This window comes from Molossus molossus, unplaced genomic scaffold, assembly GCF_014108415.1.
Source record: "Molossus molossus isolate mMolMol1 unplaced genomic scaffold, mMolMol1.p scaffold_m16_p_1, whole genome shotgun sequence".
Lineage (NCBI taxonomy): Eukaryota > Metazoa > Chordata > Mammalia > Chiroptera > Molossidae > Molossus > Molossus molossus.
This window is the reverse complement of record NW_023425344.1, coordinates 9,375,650-9,391,608: the sequence shown is the minus strand read 5'-3', so window position 1 is coordinate 9,391,608 and position 15,959 is coordinate 9,375,650. Positions and strand designations below refer to the sequence as shown.

Genomic DNA, 15,959 nt, shown 5'->3' with positions numbered 1-15,959 from the left:
ATCCTTTCCCATTGGCGGTACTTCTGATGCCTTCCGGCCTCACACACAGGAGCATCTCCTCCCTGAGCACAGCACTTACCTCTCCTGTCCCATCTGTCAGGGCTGCGGCCTGGAGCCCTGCCGGGTCCCTCATGCACCCTTGCGATCACTACCTAATTCTCCGAGTTGTTCCAGCCATGGCTTCTCGTGGTATAAGGCTGGTGACAAATGGCTTTCGAGAATCATTTAATCAGCTTGCTATAGCATATGTCGCCAAAGAGTGCCTATACATATCTGAGCTGTGCCGTGTGATCTGTGCCCCGTGCACCGGCGTGGTGAGCTGAGGCCCCAGGCCCTCCCGGGGTGGTCCCGCCGGGCTCTGAGCATTTGGCCCCTTTTACAAATCTCTCGGCCCTCAGTTCATTGCACCATTATCTGTTTACAGGGCCGCCTTCCTAGTAAACCCTGCACTTCTGGCCGGGCCTGCTGCATTTTTGCACGCTTCGACTCCAGCACACTGCCTGTTGCCTGGTTCATGCTCAGTGAATGTGTGAGTGGAGGACTCTGCAAATGGGCTCCAGGAGACATCCAGAGACTCCATTCTGGGGCTGAGTTTATTTGCAGGAGTTCTAGGAAAATGTAATAACATACTCATTAGACTTTATTAGCTTTCCATGGCACCTCTTTGCAGTAGATGGAAGCAATCAGTTTCAATCACAGCTGGCAGATTTCCTGTGTTTGGTGGGGAGAGCGGTGATCCTCAGCCCTTTCTCTGCCACGGCCCTTTCTCCTGTCTAATGCCAAGGAAAGGGAAGCTTGCGATCGTGACTACTTAGCCCTTTGAACCAATCTGAGCCGAAAGGCCCAGCAATGCAGCGTGCAGCCCATGTTGCAGGGGCCGGGATGCCACAGGCTGGCTGGGAAGTCCCAGGAAGGAGGAGAGCGACGTCCCGGAGGAGCTCACCCAGGGGCTGTGATGGGCTGAGCACGTCCCTGAAACCAGACTCCAGGCAGCTGCTGTCATCCGACAGCCCCGTCCTGCTCCGCATCCACGGCAGGGAGCAGAGGTGGGAGCTGCCAGCACACCTCACTGGACCGTCCGGGACCTGCTCCGGGTCGGGGCGAGGCTGCACGCCCAGGCAGGGAGGGGCAGCTGGGCCCTGCTGCAGCCCCGCCGGAGGACCCGATTTACCTTGAGGAGCTCCGCAAAGGCACCCGGCTGCTCCGTGCTCCGGGGTGAAGAGGCAGTGGAGAGACCCGTCGCACCGTGGAAACTTCCAAGAGTGGGAAGGAAAAGGCCGGGTGTGGGCGGGCCCAGGGCCGCTCCCTGCAAAGCTGCAGCCAGCCTCCAGCAAAACACCCACTTAGCAACCCGTTCGTTCCTAAGGAAGGCCGCTCGGCGGCTTTTTTTCCTTTTAAAGGGACACGTTATTCCCTGTGCGGAACACACACACACACACACACACACACACACACACACACGGGCAGGAGCACAGCTGCAGGACAGGACAAAGGGGATCAGCCGGGCGGCGGGCAGAACTGGGTCAAGCTTTAGAGCTGCGGGCCCTCAGGTCACGGGGTCACAGGGCCTTTCTGGTAAAAGACAGGCCATGCTCGGAGGCAGACGGTTTGAAACTAGAGCAGGTCATCATTTCAGGGGGGGAGGATGTCTGCTCTGTAGCAAAGGCTCCCTAGAGGTGCTGCTCTGGAGGACTTTCCAGGTGAATGTGGGAGACTGAGTGTACAACACGAATCTCCTTGTTCTCTGAATCCCGCCGAAACGACTGAGCGAGCATATACACGTTATGGCTCCAAAAGCAGAGAGGACGAGAACAGAAGAAAGCAGATGGAAGAATATGGAATGAACAGACCAAAGAAAGCCACACACCAAGTGTACGTGTGTGTGTGTGTGTTAGTGTCTATGTCTGTGTGTTTGCGTGTTTATGTCAGTTTCTGTGTCTATGTCGATGTGTGTCTGTGTATCTCTGCATGTGTGCATGTATACACGTGTCTCTGTGTGTGTGTGTATGTTTGAGTGTATCTATGTATCTGTGTCTGTGTGTCTTTCTATGTATATGTGTATACGTGTGTGTTCATGTCTATGTGTTTCTGTGTATCTGTGTCTCTGCATGTGTATTTCTCTGTGTGTTCATGTATGTATACGTGTCTGTGCGGAGGCCAGGCAGGTACACGTCTGAGGGAAGAGCTGACTGCTCTGCAGAATCCAGACAGGCTCAGGATGTGGCTCAGCAGGGTGGTGGCTGCCTGTGTCCCTCTCAAGAATATGTGCTGGAGTCCTAACCCCAGCCCCTCAAAATGTCACCTTATTTAGAGATGGAGTCGTGACAGGGGGAATCAATTTAAGATGAGGTCATTAGACTGGGCCCTAAGCCAATATGACGGTGTTCTTATAACAGAGGGGTTTGCGCAGGAGACACACCACACCGAGGGAGGACGGCGGGAAGACACTGGGCAGAGCACCTGCAGGTCAAGGAACCCTGAGGCCCCGGAAGCTGGAGGGAGGCACGGAGCCGAGTGTCCCTCGCTGTCCCCAGAAGGAACCACCTACCAGTGCCTGATTTCTCACTTCTAGTCCCCAGAATTGTGAGCCAGTCAGGTTCTGCTGCTTTAAGCACAAGGTGTATGTATGGTGTTTTGTTAGAGTAGCCCCAGGAATCTAACAGTCAGATGCCAAGGAGAGTGGGGAGCGATGGGCTGAGAAGCAAGAAGGTTTGAAAGTCTACTTACAGAGGCGCGAACCCTGGCAGCCTGGGAATAACGCCCATTCTCCCCACTCCTCTTCTTCTGCCGATCGGAGGAGATTGGAGGCTTCTCAGGAAGCTGAAGACAGACACTGCTCTCAAGTTCCCAGGCACGGCAGAGGGTAGATGCGCTCTCTTCACAGAACTGAGGTGCACAAAATATACCTTTGATCCCTGTCCCACCTGCACCACCATCAAACTGGAACACATGAAATGTATTTTCTGGAGAAACTGAATGGTTACAAAGAACAGATCCCAGGTATTGACATTTCTGGATCCTCCCATGAGAGAAACTAGCGGAGCACCCTTAGCCACAAGCATTGCAGAGAAAATGAGAGGGTCTTGGGTTAGGAAATCCCACACTTGCCCAGCCAGTGTGGCTCAGTGCATTGAGCGTCACCCCATGGAGTGAGAGGTCCCGGTTCGATTCCCAGTCAGGGCACATGCCTGGATTGCAGGCTTGATCCCCAGGAGGGGGCGTGCTGGAGGCAGCCGATTGATGTACCTCTCTCACATTGATATTTCTATCTCTCTTTAGCTTCCTTTCTATCTAAAAAAATCAATTAAAAATATATAAATATAAAATAAATTCCACAGTTGTAGATATAGAGAGAACCAAAAAATGAAAAGGTAGACTTTATCAAAGAGGTAATATAAGAAAACCTCTCAGAAGTGAAAGAAGAGGTCTTTGGATTGGGAGCAGACACAAGGAGACAAAAACCACACTTGTCTGTGTCAGTCTGTGCTCCACAGGTGGTGAGAAAACATTCTCCCAGGAATTCATAACCACTGGCTTACACTATGCTGCCTAACGGTCCTATTTTATGCTCCTTGCACCTTTTAGAAATTCCCTATGTGACACATTTTAAAAAGTGGACTCAAGCTACTGTATCCCTATGGGGTGCTGGGCAAGAACAGACAAAACATTTCTGGAGAGACAGACCCACCTTCAAGTCGTCAGTTCAGGATGACGGCAGATGACCCTTGCGGAAGATGAGCTCACAGTCCAAAATTAGACAGCATGGGAGGAAACAGTCAGATCTTTAGGCCACCAGAGGGCACTGTTAGGTACCGAGAACTTCTGACAATACAACCATCAAAGAGAGAATATAACAAAAACAAGAGCCGTAAAAGAACTTGAAAGGAGGCTTTGAAAATATGAAAGAAGAGCGCTCTATGCCATCAGAAAGATCGGGCAAATGTGAAGAAGAACCAGCTAGAGCTTTTAGAACTGAATAATAAAGTTATGATTTTTTTTTATTTGAAGCAAAGCATGGGTTAGATTTCTGAGCTGGAAATAGAATTAATGTTGTAAAGAAGAGATTAGAAACAAAAATGTGGCAAGAAGAGATGGAGAATGGGAAAGAATAGATGAAGTTCCTGGGGGAGAGACTGAGGAGTCTGTGGGGTCCCAGGAGAAGAAAGCAGATGATCTTGGCAACTTCCTTAACTTCCCTAGGTTTCCATCTCTCTTCTGTAAAATGAGATTAACGATAGTAACCACTGCAGAGAGCTGTTATGAGGTTCATTAAGTGAATGTTGATCAAGTCCTGGCAGACAGCAAATGCTGTGAGGTTTATTAAATTAAAAAACAAAACAAAACAAGGTGAGCCTGGCCGGTGTGTTCACTGGATTGAACGTTGTCCTGTGGACTGAGAGGTTGGGTTCGATTCCTGGTCAAGGCACATGCCCGGTCAAGGCAATCCGCAGTAGAAGGCGTGCAGGAGGCAGCCGATAGACGTTTCTCTCTCACACGGATGTTTCCATCTCTTTCCATGGATGCTGTGTTCACTCAGACAGTTTTGATGAAACACTGTAGACTGGGTGGTTTAAACAATAGAAATTGCTTTTCTGACAGTTCTGGAGGCTGGAAATCCAAGGTCAAAGTGCCAGTCGATTCACGGTGCCCGGTGAGGGCTCGCTTCCTGGCTTGTAGATGGTCATCACCTGGCTGTACCCTCACACGGCCTTTGCTTGACGCACTAGACAGGGAGAGAGGACTCTCTCTTCCTATTGGACATCCGCAACTGCATTAGGACTCAACGCTTACGACCTCATTTAACCTTAATTACCTCCTAAAATCCCTGTCTCCAAATACAGTGACATCGAGGGTTAGGGCAGCAGCTTGTGAGTTTGCGGGGTTGGGGGGTGGGGGTGGCACCCAGTTCAGTCTGTAGCAGATGTTTGTTGTAAGAGATCATTCACTTGAAGTGATCAACTGTCATAAGAGGTAGAATTTGTTCACTGCGCTTATGCTAATTAACCCTCTGCATTTCTCCTTTATCTTTTAACATTTAACTAAACCAAACCTAAGAATCATGCATCTCCTCATAATGTTCTGAAATTATTAAAAAGTGTTGTTCAAAATCATCCTTTCTTGCAAAAACTTCTTATGCCAGCAAAATAAATGAATTTAGCATATTTGTTTTAAATCAAAATGCAAAATCTTCATTCTTATAGGTTAAGTGTTCCTCACTGGTTAAAGAGTTTATAATCAAGAACCAGTGTTAAATCACACATCGAAAGCTTTTTTCCTGCATCTTTTGAGGTAATCAAATATAATTTTTTTTTTTTTCATCTTTGCTTGATGCATTCAGATGGTGAATTACATGAACAGGCTTTTTGATGGCAAACTTTTTTTGCATTTCTGGAATATACTAACCTTGGTCAAAATATTCAAAAAATAATCATTGGACTTAGTTATTAATATTTAGATGTTTGCCTTTATGTTCACAACTGAGATGGTACTATTGTCCTTTCCCTTCTTGTGTTGCTCTTCTTGTTTTAGAATGAAGGATATTTCTCATCTCAAAAAGCAGACTAATTAATCTCTCTCTCTTCTCTTTCCCCCTCTCTCTCTGTCTGTTTCTCTCTCTCTCTCTGTCTCTCTCTCTCTCTCCCTCTCTCTCTCCCACTCATACACATTATCTGTTCTGTGAACTTGTCTATAAAACTGTTTGGATCTGGTGAGGTTTTTTTTAAATTGTGGTGAAAAATATATATAACATTAAACTTACTATTTTAGCCATTTTACTCACCTTTTTTCAGATATAATCAACACATAACATTGAATCCGTTTTAGGTGTACAACATAGTGATTTAATATATGTACATGTTGCAAAATGATTACCACAGTAAGTTTACTTAACATCTGTCCCCTCACCTAGTTACACATTATTACTATTTTTTTGTGCTGAGAACATTTAAGATCTACTCTCTTAGCAACTCTCAAATGTATAGTTTAGCCGTTTTCGATGGTACATTCACAGTACTGTATGATCACTACCTATTTCCATAACTTTCTCATCACCCTAGAGAGGAACTCTGTACCCATTAAACATCAACTCTGTCTCCCTCTGGGCACCCAGCCCCGCTCCTAGCAACCCCCGCTCCAATGCCCATAGCTATAAATGTGCTTATTCTAGTTATTTCGTGTAAGTGAAATTTAATTTCTGTCTCTCTAAATTTGCTTATTTCCAATTTCTGTCTCTCTAAATTTGCTTATTCTAGTTATTTCATGTAAGTGGAATTACACAATATGCGTCCCTTTCTGTTTGTCTTCATTCACTTACCATAATGTGTTCACGGTTTAGCCTGTTTTCGAGCCTGTGTTGGGACATCATTCTTCAATATTGGATTTAGACTTTCTAATTTACTGAATTATATACCTCTTCCCCTGAATTAGACTTGAACTCCAGCCAATCTGAACCTCTTGCTTCTGTAGCAAATGGAGAGAGACACGTATTGACTTGGAGATATTGGTTGTGTAGCCCATTTTTATTTTATACATACGAAGGCATTGAATTTCCTTCCTCTAGGGCTATGACGTTCCACCTGTTTTCATTTGCAACAACTATCTTCTCCACTTCACAGCATTTTTGCTTCCTAGGAGAGCTGTTTGAGCCATGGAGAATGAAATGCTAAGATTCATTGAATCCAGAGACTCACATCCTCATTTGAAATCACTGGAGACAACTGCGGCTCTAGTAGGAGGAGTGGCTTCCCGTAGTTTTCTGGCTGAAAATGTTACTCTTCTGCAAACTTGACTTCTCTTCTCTCCAGCTCCTTCCTTCAAGTGCCCCCATTGGTGTGACCTTCTTCACCAGCTGAGGGTACAGATATCAGCACAATGCTTCATTTCCTAACTGTTTAAAGACAGGGGTGCTTTTACTAGCAGGACATCCAGTGTCTCCCCCTGGAAGGCGCATTTCCCCTTCGAGTTGTTCATAAATCTCGAGAGGCTTACTCAGTCCAAACCGCGGGCCTGCAGCCACGTGCCGATGGAGGGAGACAGGAATCCGGCTGGCCGTGCAGGGGCAGCTCCCTGGGAGCTGAGCACTTTGCCTTGGGTGCCGTGATGGGTCTGAGAGTCCCAGTATCCAAACTAGATCCCTCCCATTTGAATTCTAAGGTTACACTCTTCAGCTTATTCCAGTGCTTCTCAACCAGTGTGCATTTTCCCCTCCCAAGGAACATTTAGCAAAGTTTGGGGACATTACTGGTTGTCACAGCTTGGAGGGACCTGCTACTGGCATCTAGTGGTCGGAGATCAGGGATGCTGCTGAGCCTCCTACAATGCACAGGACAGGACTTTGCCCATCTCACGCCCCAATAAAAAAATTATCTGGCCCGAAATGTCAACAGTGATGGGGCTGAGAAACCCTGGTTTCTCCAGCAAGGTTTACACCAACATGATCTGCCACCATTGCCGGTATCTGGAGAGGTTTTAGATTTCAATCACAAGCTGTGTCTAAACCAGTAACTACACACCCTCCTCCCAACTCCCTGGCCATTTAGTTGTGATTTCAACCATAGTTACCAGTCCATAGTCCACAGCCCCCCTTCCCCCTTGTGTTCCCCTCCACAATGTCCAGGAACCCCCTGGCTGATCAACTCAGGACCATTCAAGTGTATCAGAGAGGTTTTAATGCTGTTGAAATTCAGCAGGAAAGAGACCAGTGTGTAAATTCTGTTTTCCCCACGAGGTTCCATTTTGCAAATTCATTCTCTGGTGTCAGACGACAAGGGACATGGGAAAGGGCAGCACCAGTCCGGCCACAGGAAATCCTGTTGTGCCCATTTCCCAGGGTGGTGCGTGTCCTCTTGTCTTACATTTGCATAATCACGAAGAGCTGCTCAGATGACCCTTCACTGAAACAAGATCTTACCCAAGGAGACTTGCTGGGCTTACAAGACAGAGGAACAGTTGCCAATCTCTCTCTCTCTCTTTTTTGTTCATCCTTACCCAAGGATATTTTTTTCATTGATTTCTTTTGTAGAGAGAGTAGGAGGGAGGGAGGGAGAGGGAGAGAGACAGAGACACATCGATTGGTTGCCTTCTGCAAGCTCCCCTACTAGGGCAGGATCGAACCTGCAACCCAGGTACTTGCCCTGGACTGGGAATTGAACCCACGACCCTTTGGTGTGAGGGCCAGCACTCTATCCACTGAGCCACATGGACCAGGGAGACAATATCTTTTGATAAAAAAAGATCACGTTCGCTGGGCACTCTGATCCATCTATTACTCCCTCGTGTCCTGCAATGCCACAAATTGTACGGCATTTTTTCCCAACACACCAAATGCTAAAGAACTTAGGAAACAGAGGCAGTTTCCTAGACTCAGTTTAGAAATAACCTCTCTCCTGCTTCCAGGCCCAGAATGTTCACGTCTGCTGTCTGCAGACACAGCTCCTCGTAGAGGCAACCGTGACTTGCTCCTTGATGCAGAATTCTTGGGGACCTGGGGGGTAGATTGGGTGCTTACACTGTCACAGATGATATATTGGTATAGAGAGTTACCCAGGAACATCTCTGCTCACTTTCTGATTTCTGCCAAATTGCTCCTTAGATGGACCAGGGTACCAACAGAACTTTCTTTCTTTTTTTTTTTTTTTTTTGAATCTTTATTGTTGAATGTAGAATGTATTACAGATGTTCCACATTTTTCCCCCATTGACCCCCTCCTTCCCACTCCCGCCCCCCTCCTGCCTTTTCCCACACAATTGTCTGTGTCCATTGGTTATGCATATAAGTTCTTTGGTTTATTTCTTCCCACCCCCCCTACCCTTTTCCCTTTGAGGTTTGTCAGTCTAGCAATAAATTTGTACTTCTTAATCTCTTCACCTTTTTCACCCATTCCCCCAACCCCCTCCCAACTAGCAACCAACAAAATGTTCTCTGTATCTATGAGAATGTTTCTGTTCTACCTGTTCATTTTGTTTGTAGATTCCATTGTTGATAGATATGTATTCATTGCCATTTTGTTTGTTCATACATTTTAGCTTTTCTTCAAAAAGACCCTTCATCATTTCATATAATAATGGTTTGGTGGTGATGAACGCCTTTAACTTTTTCTTGTCTGGGAAAGTTTTTATATGGCCATCATTCTAAATGACAGCTTTGCAGGATAGAGTAATCTTGGTTATAGGTTCTTGTTTTTCATCACTCTGAATATTTCTTGCCACTCCCTTCTGGCCTGCAAAGTTTCTTTTGAGAAATCAGCTGACAGCCTAATGGGAACTCCCTTGTAGGTAACTAGCTGCCTTTCTCTTGCTGCTTTTAAGATCCTCTCTTTGTCTTGAACCTTTTGCATTTTGATGATGATGTGTCTTGATGTGGGCCTCGTGGGGTTCATCTTGTTTGGGACTCTCTGTGCTTCCTGGACTTGTATGTCTGTTTCCTTCACCAAGTTAGGAAAGTTTTCTGCCATTATTGTTTCAAACAGGTTTTCGATTTCTTGTTCTCTCTCTTCTCCTTCTGGCACCCCCAAGATGCGAATGTTGGCACGCTTGAAGTTGTCCCAGAGGCTCCTTACACTATCCTCATTTTTTTGGATTCTTTTGTCTTTTTGTTGTTTTGATTGGGCATTTTTTGCTTCCTTATATTCCAAATCGATGGTTTGCTCCTTGGATTTACGTACTCTATTATTGAAGCTGTATTCTTTATTTCAGTTAATGCCTCCTTCAATTCTAATTGTGTATCCATGATTTCTGACTGGTCCTTTTTTATGCTCTTGAGGCCCTCCCTAAGTTCACTGAGGTTCTCACTAAGTTCATTGAGCATCCTTATAAGCAATATTTTGAACTCAGTATCTGGTAGGTTGCTTATCTCCATTTTGCTTAGTTCTTTTATTGGGGTTTTGTTCTGTTCTTTCACTTGGGACCTGTTTCTTTGTCTCCTCATTTTGGCTGCCTCCCTGTGTTTATTTCAGTGTATTACTTAATGAGAGGTATGGGGCTAGCTGAGACCAGATGCTGCTCGTTTGAAAGAATTTAGGAAAAACCTGAAGCAGGATCCAAGACAGGCCAATCCTATGGTTAAGCAAGTGGCAACAGCTTGGGTGGGCTTGAAAGTTGGGTGGGGAGGGGCGGGGCCTCAGGGAGTCACCAGGGCGGGGCTACCAGTGTGAGCCAGGTTGCTCGAGTCCCAGATACGGCGACTGTCTGCCGCCCCAGGGAAGGGCTCACCAAAGGAACAAAGACCTCTGACAGCACGTTTGTCCTGGAGAAAGCCCCCTCTCCAGCCCTCGCTCCAGTGCCAAACAGCTCAGTTCTTCCCTGTGTGTCCCTGGCGCCCCTCGAGCTGCCTCCCCTCCAAGCTTAGAGGGAGAGAGTCCGATAAGTCCGTGCGCGGGCCCTTTAAGGAGCTGCCTGGGGCTCCAGCCCCATTAGCTTCCCTGAGCCTCAGTTCCCGCTGGTTTTCCAGCCAGAAGTGATGGGGATTCTCTTCCTGGCACTGGAACCCTGAACGGGGCACCTGGTGTGGGATGGGGACCCCTCAGTCCTCAGGAAGGACCTTCCCAGCCGCGGGAGCCTCCTGATTTTTATCCGCCACACGTGGGTGTGGGACCAGCCCGTCCCCTCCGCCCCTCCTCCCAGTCTGGATGTGGCTGCTGCTTTAATTCCGTAGCTGTAGGACTTCCATTCAGCTCGATTTCAGGCAGTTTTGAATGATGGTTGTTCTGTAGTTTAGTTGTAACTTTGATGTGGTTGTGGGAGGACGGATACCGCGTTTACCTACCCGCCGTCCTGACCGGAAGTCCTTGAGAACTTTCTTGGACTTGCCTCTGATTTCAATCACGGTGGATGTGGGTTTTTTTCAATGCACAGCAGAATCCAAAGACCTGTGTCGCAGATCGATGTCTGGAGTAAAAGCCCTCTGTACATTGTAGCTGCTTGCGTTCTCGCTAGTTGAGAGACAGGGCTTGGAATAGAGGCCGTAGGAACACTTGTCACTGTGCCGCGCTGCTGTCCTGGGCTTAGACTCCCAGGGGCTTGGACAGGCCTGAGTCTCTGGGAAGCAGGGCAGCCGTGTGCTGCCTCCCAGGGCTGGACAGAGCCCGTCCTGCAGGAGCCCGGCGCCCCCAGGGCAGTGCGCCGGAGCCTGTGGGTCCCCCGCGCCTGCCTATCTAGTTTTCCACTTTTATTGACTGATACCCTTCCTCTGTCTTTTTTCTGAGATGTCGATACAATCTTGCAGTTGTTCCCACAGAGTCCCATCTGTGCTGTGGGAATTACGGAAAGGGTTGGCACCCATGCTTGGGGCAGAGAGTGGGGAGACCTTCAGAGGGGCAGGATGATGGCCCTGAGGAGGTCGCTAAATCCTCAGGAGGCAAGTGAAATCCAGAAACAGTAGTGGGGGGGGGTATGAGTTTTGCCACTTACCTTATGAAGATTCTCCCTTTTCACTGCCAACCTGGGTTAATGTACCAAGGCCTCTGAGGGTCAACCATCTGTTCTTTGAGATACGCTGAGGCCTCCGGGCTGTCTCCTAATTCACGTGTCCCCTAACACTGGGGAAGGGTCCGTCACCGTTCACAAGGCTTCCTTCCTCCTCTGTCCTCCCAGGGCCTGTCACCAGCACTGACGCGTCATTCTGTCGTTATCATCACTCAGGCAAACTCCGGCCGCACGGTAAACACTCAACCACTCTGTGTTGAATGATTGAAGGAACAAACCAGTTCCAGCTCCATCCCGTCTTCATGACCAGCGAGAAGTTCCTCGTTTTGTACGGATCTCTTTCCTCTTCTGGAACATGAAGTGAGTAGAGAAAGTGACCTCTAGAACGTCTCCAAACTCACCCTCGAATTTTGTTAAAAATGTGTTCTTTAGTCGAGTCGTGACCGTTGCTGGCCACTAGAGGTCAGTACCTTAAAAAGGAAGCTGGCCACCTTCCATGAGGCCATCAAAATGAACCTGGAAGCAAAAGCAAAGTGACCATTTTCTGACCTCGTTTTGAGAAGAAAGAAACGATCCCAGGGAAACAGTTTTCCTTTTGACATATTAGAGCCTCGGCCTTGACATCCCCAAACTCCTTTTGCTAAACACTCACTGCAGAGTTTACTAACAATCGTGGCGCAGAGATGGAACGGACAGAAGGTACAGCCCCAGTGAGCGAAGCAGTTACCAGACCGAATTGCACTGGTGTCTGAGACAGGACGAAGGGACACTGGAAGTGTTCGGTCGAGCAGGCCCCTCGCGGACCGAGTGGTGGGCTGGCTCCCAGGCAGTTTCCGAGAACTAAGGGGAAATGGGTTTTCTCTGGATGGGGAGGCTTTGCTTTGTCTCCCTGAGGTCCTGCCGCCTTGAAAAACAAGAACTTCTACTCTCCTATTAGCTTTAGAATCTCAGTGACTTCTCTCCACCGTTGAATGACTCCTTCTGATGGAGGGAGGGCGGAGGGTAAATTTCTCTGACTGGTGAGATGGGCGGGCCGAGAACCCACTGGCCTTTATGTCACTCTTGGGAGGGTTCTTGCTGGCGTGGCCAATCAGGGGTGTCGTGAACATTTATTTATTCATTTTACAAAATAGGACCATACTAGCCCGGCCGGTGTGGCTCAGTGGTTGAGCGTCAACCCTGCACCAAGAGGTCGCTGGTTCAATTCCCAGTCAGGGCACGTGCCCAGGTTGTGGGTCCGATCTCCAGTGGGGGGCATGCAGGAGGTGGCCAATTGTGTTCTCTCTCATCGATGTTTCTATCTATCTCTCCCTTTTCCTTCCTCTCTCTCTCAAATGAATACAGAAAAAAAAAAAAAAAAAATAGGACCACACTATATACATAAAAAAAAGTTGTAGGGTAGGGTTGTGATTGGGGGGGGAATGCGGGTAGAGGTGGAAGAGGGCATAGAGGGGATAAATGGTGATGGAAAAATAAAATAAAATTAAAATGTTTAAATAAAACAACAACAAAAGAAGTGGGAACCCAGCGGGCCCACAGACCACAGTCTGCCAACCCCAGACCTAGAGCTGACCACCCTCCCTTGGCCTCTCCTCAGCCGTGCCAGGGGGTAGTGAATGCCCCTGAAAATTCAATAAAACCAACAAAAACAGCAACCAAAACAGCGGTCGCCTTTTGCCCACTGAGTATGAAACTAGGTAAGATCTTGCCCGTTAGAGCTGAACCAGAACGCAGAGGATTTCAGACTTTCTTTAGAGATGGAAGGAAACGGAAGGCTCATTTAATTCTGGGAAGACAAGACATTCATCTCTAGGGGGCCCCGTCAGTCGCCCGCTGTCTGAGCCGAGGAGAAGCCTCAGGCTGCCCCTGAGCACAGTGGGCAGGAGATGCCGAGGTCCCTCCGCGCGTCGGCCTGAGTTCTGAGACGGAGCCGCAGCCGCGTGTTTTCCACCCCAAATCTAATGCGGAGACAGACTTACCGGACTTAGTGACTTGTCCCAAAGCCACACATGGCTGGTTACTGGAACTGCTGGGATTAGAACGTAAGTCTTGTGCCTTCCCACCCAGCTCTCCTATGTCGCTCTGATTCCGTGAAAGTTGCCTCTTTGGATCTATCTGGGGAAGCTGAGGGTGCATTGTTGCAAGAAAAGCTGCCCCTTCTCACAGGAGACCGCGCGCACCACCCTTGGAAGGTCGCCTGAATTCCTATGATGTCCTTGCAGTGAATTCCAGGGGAGTGCCGTTTCCACACTGAGCAATAAGAACACAGGGCACCCCGTTAAATATTCGGGATAGCCTTATAGTAAACAATGATTTCTCGTGCTCTCTGAAATTCAAATTTTATTGAAAGTCCTGAATTTAATCCGAATTTTATGCCCGGGGGGAGTCAGGTGGGTAAAGACTTCCTGTGGGTGCCTATCTTGGTATATCAATGCGCATCGGGGTCCTGGCCGTCTTACCCCAGGCACTGGATTCTCTTTGCCAATAGTCCGACCGTCTGGAACATCTCTGGTAGCTGTGCTTTAATCTGAGTTCTGAATACACTAAATCCTTAGTGTTTTCTGTAGAAAACCCTCGCAGCTCCCTATCCTCGTTCCCGAGTAATGTCAACAGCGACAGGGTGGGGGTGCGGTGCGCAGAGGTCGCCTGCGGCTGGAGAAGGGAGAGATGGCAGAGGCTTTGCTCTGCCCTGTTTATTTCAGGCCAGGCAGCGTCTCGCGAGCTGTGGTGCCTAAGGGGCTACTTCTGTGATGTGAGAGCACCCATGCAATGCCTCAGCATTTATGATCCCCCCCTTGCAGCGCCTTCAGATCATTTCTTGGAATTCTGACCGGATCGGACAAGCCTTTAATGAACTCTGCCCCCTCCACAATGGCACTGGAGCGAAGCCTGGACCCGTCTTCTGCCACCACGCTGCTCAGAGACGCCTCTGCCGTCCCACAAATGGGCGGGATCTGGATGACTTCACCCTGCGGCTGACCCACTGGCTTCAGAGTCCTGGACTAATAAAAACTCAATAAAATGATGTCAATTCAAGACTCATTTCCGTCCCCATTTAAGTGAGTGTGGGATAATTTAAAAAATATATCAACTAGGATAATTTGCTGCTCTTCTTACTGTAAAGAATCCTCTGGAATAGACATCCGGTACGCCACCAGAAAACTTGTAAGGATGATGTCGTTTCTCACTTCCATCTACACTTTTACGGTTTTTTTCTCTCCCACATTTTCCTAGCAACCCTGTGGGAGCATGGTAATGCGCAACTCCCCTGACTGTCTAAGAGCGTATATAAAAAAGTTGTATGTAAAATATGTTTGCTATAAAAAACGAAAACAAAACTCCAAGAGTAGAAAGTTTTGAGTTTCTGTAACTAAGTTATTTTTACCCAGACATTTTTTTTTTTTTTTTTTTTATCCTCACCCGAGGACATTTTTCCATTTTTTGTTCAGGTAGAGTAGGAGGGGGAGAGAGGAACAGAGAGAGAGAAACATCGATGTGAAGGGACACATCGAGTGGCTGCCACCCCCACGACCAACCAGGGCCGGGGACAAACTGCAACCGAAGTACGTGCCCTTAGCGGGAACCGAACCCGGGTCTCTCGGGACCGCAGGCCGACGCTCTAACCACTGAGCCAAACCGGCCAGGGCTACCCAGACATTTTTTATGCGCACATGCAAACGCACTTTGAATGTGATATAATTACTGAAAGTGTTGCTTAGTCGTCTATCTCGTTCTGTTGCTGTGCCTTGAACACCTACGGCGCCGACGCATTCCCATTCTCGTCACTTTTCGTGACCATCGGGTGGATGTCTCCCAGCTCACTTCACCGATACTCTATTAGCAGACACCTCGGCCGCTTCCCAGTTTCCCATCTACCAGACTTTGCGGCAAGGCTCTTGCTGTAACTAAACCTTTGCACACAGTATTAATTTTTTCCTTGGAATACTGTGTTAGACATTGCCGACGCTGTGATTTTTGTGTCGTAGACAAAACTAAATAGAAATGTTTTGGCTCCAGGAGAGAGTTGGGGTGAGAGCATTTCCTTGCCGCCTCTTCCAGGGAAGGAAGCTGCTCAGCTAAGGATTCTCAGAAGGGAACCGACGTCCTGCCTGACCCGGTGACCAGCGTGTGGTTATGTCTCAGAAAAAACAATCAGGTGAAAAATGGTTGTTGGCTCCCAGGTAGATTGTGGACACTGAGTAGACTCAGTCACCAAGACCAGAGTACAGAGAAGTTCTCAGCTGGGGACAGTTTTGCTCCCAGGGGTCATTTGCTCTTGACTGGAGATACTGTTGATGGTCATGACCGGAGGGGAGGTGTGCTGGCCCCTCTGGGGAGAGGGCTGGGACCCTGCCGACTCCCCCTCAGGGGCGCAGGACAGACCCGCATAACAAAGTGTCCGGCCGGATGTCGGTTATGCTTAGGTTGAGATACCCTGACTGAGAAACGAAAGAGTGTCCGTGTGTTTTTGGAAACCCTCATATAGCATTTAAACAATCCGTATCTCAAGTTTTATGTGTTTTTCTTGTTTTAATTTTT

At 48.1% G+C, this 15,959-nt stretch overlaps 1 protein-coding gene across 1 annotated transcript in view; it reads right to left on the bottom strand.

Moving 5' to 3' along the window:
• Positions 1-1,317, bottom strand: part of CC2D2A (coiled-coil and C2 domain containing 2A) — a 116,750-nt gene extending 115,433 nt beyond the window's left edge. The window contains exon 1 of the mRNA XM_036279367.1: positions 1,172-1,317. The gene's annotated coding sequence lies outside the window, so the exon portion shown is untranslated. The remainder of the gene's footprint in view (positions 1-1,171) is intronic.
• Positions 1,318-15,959: the final 14,642 nt, after the last annotated feature.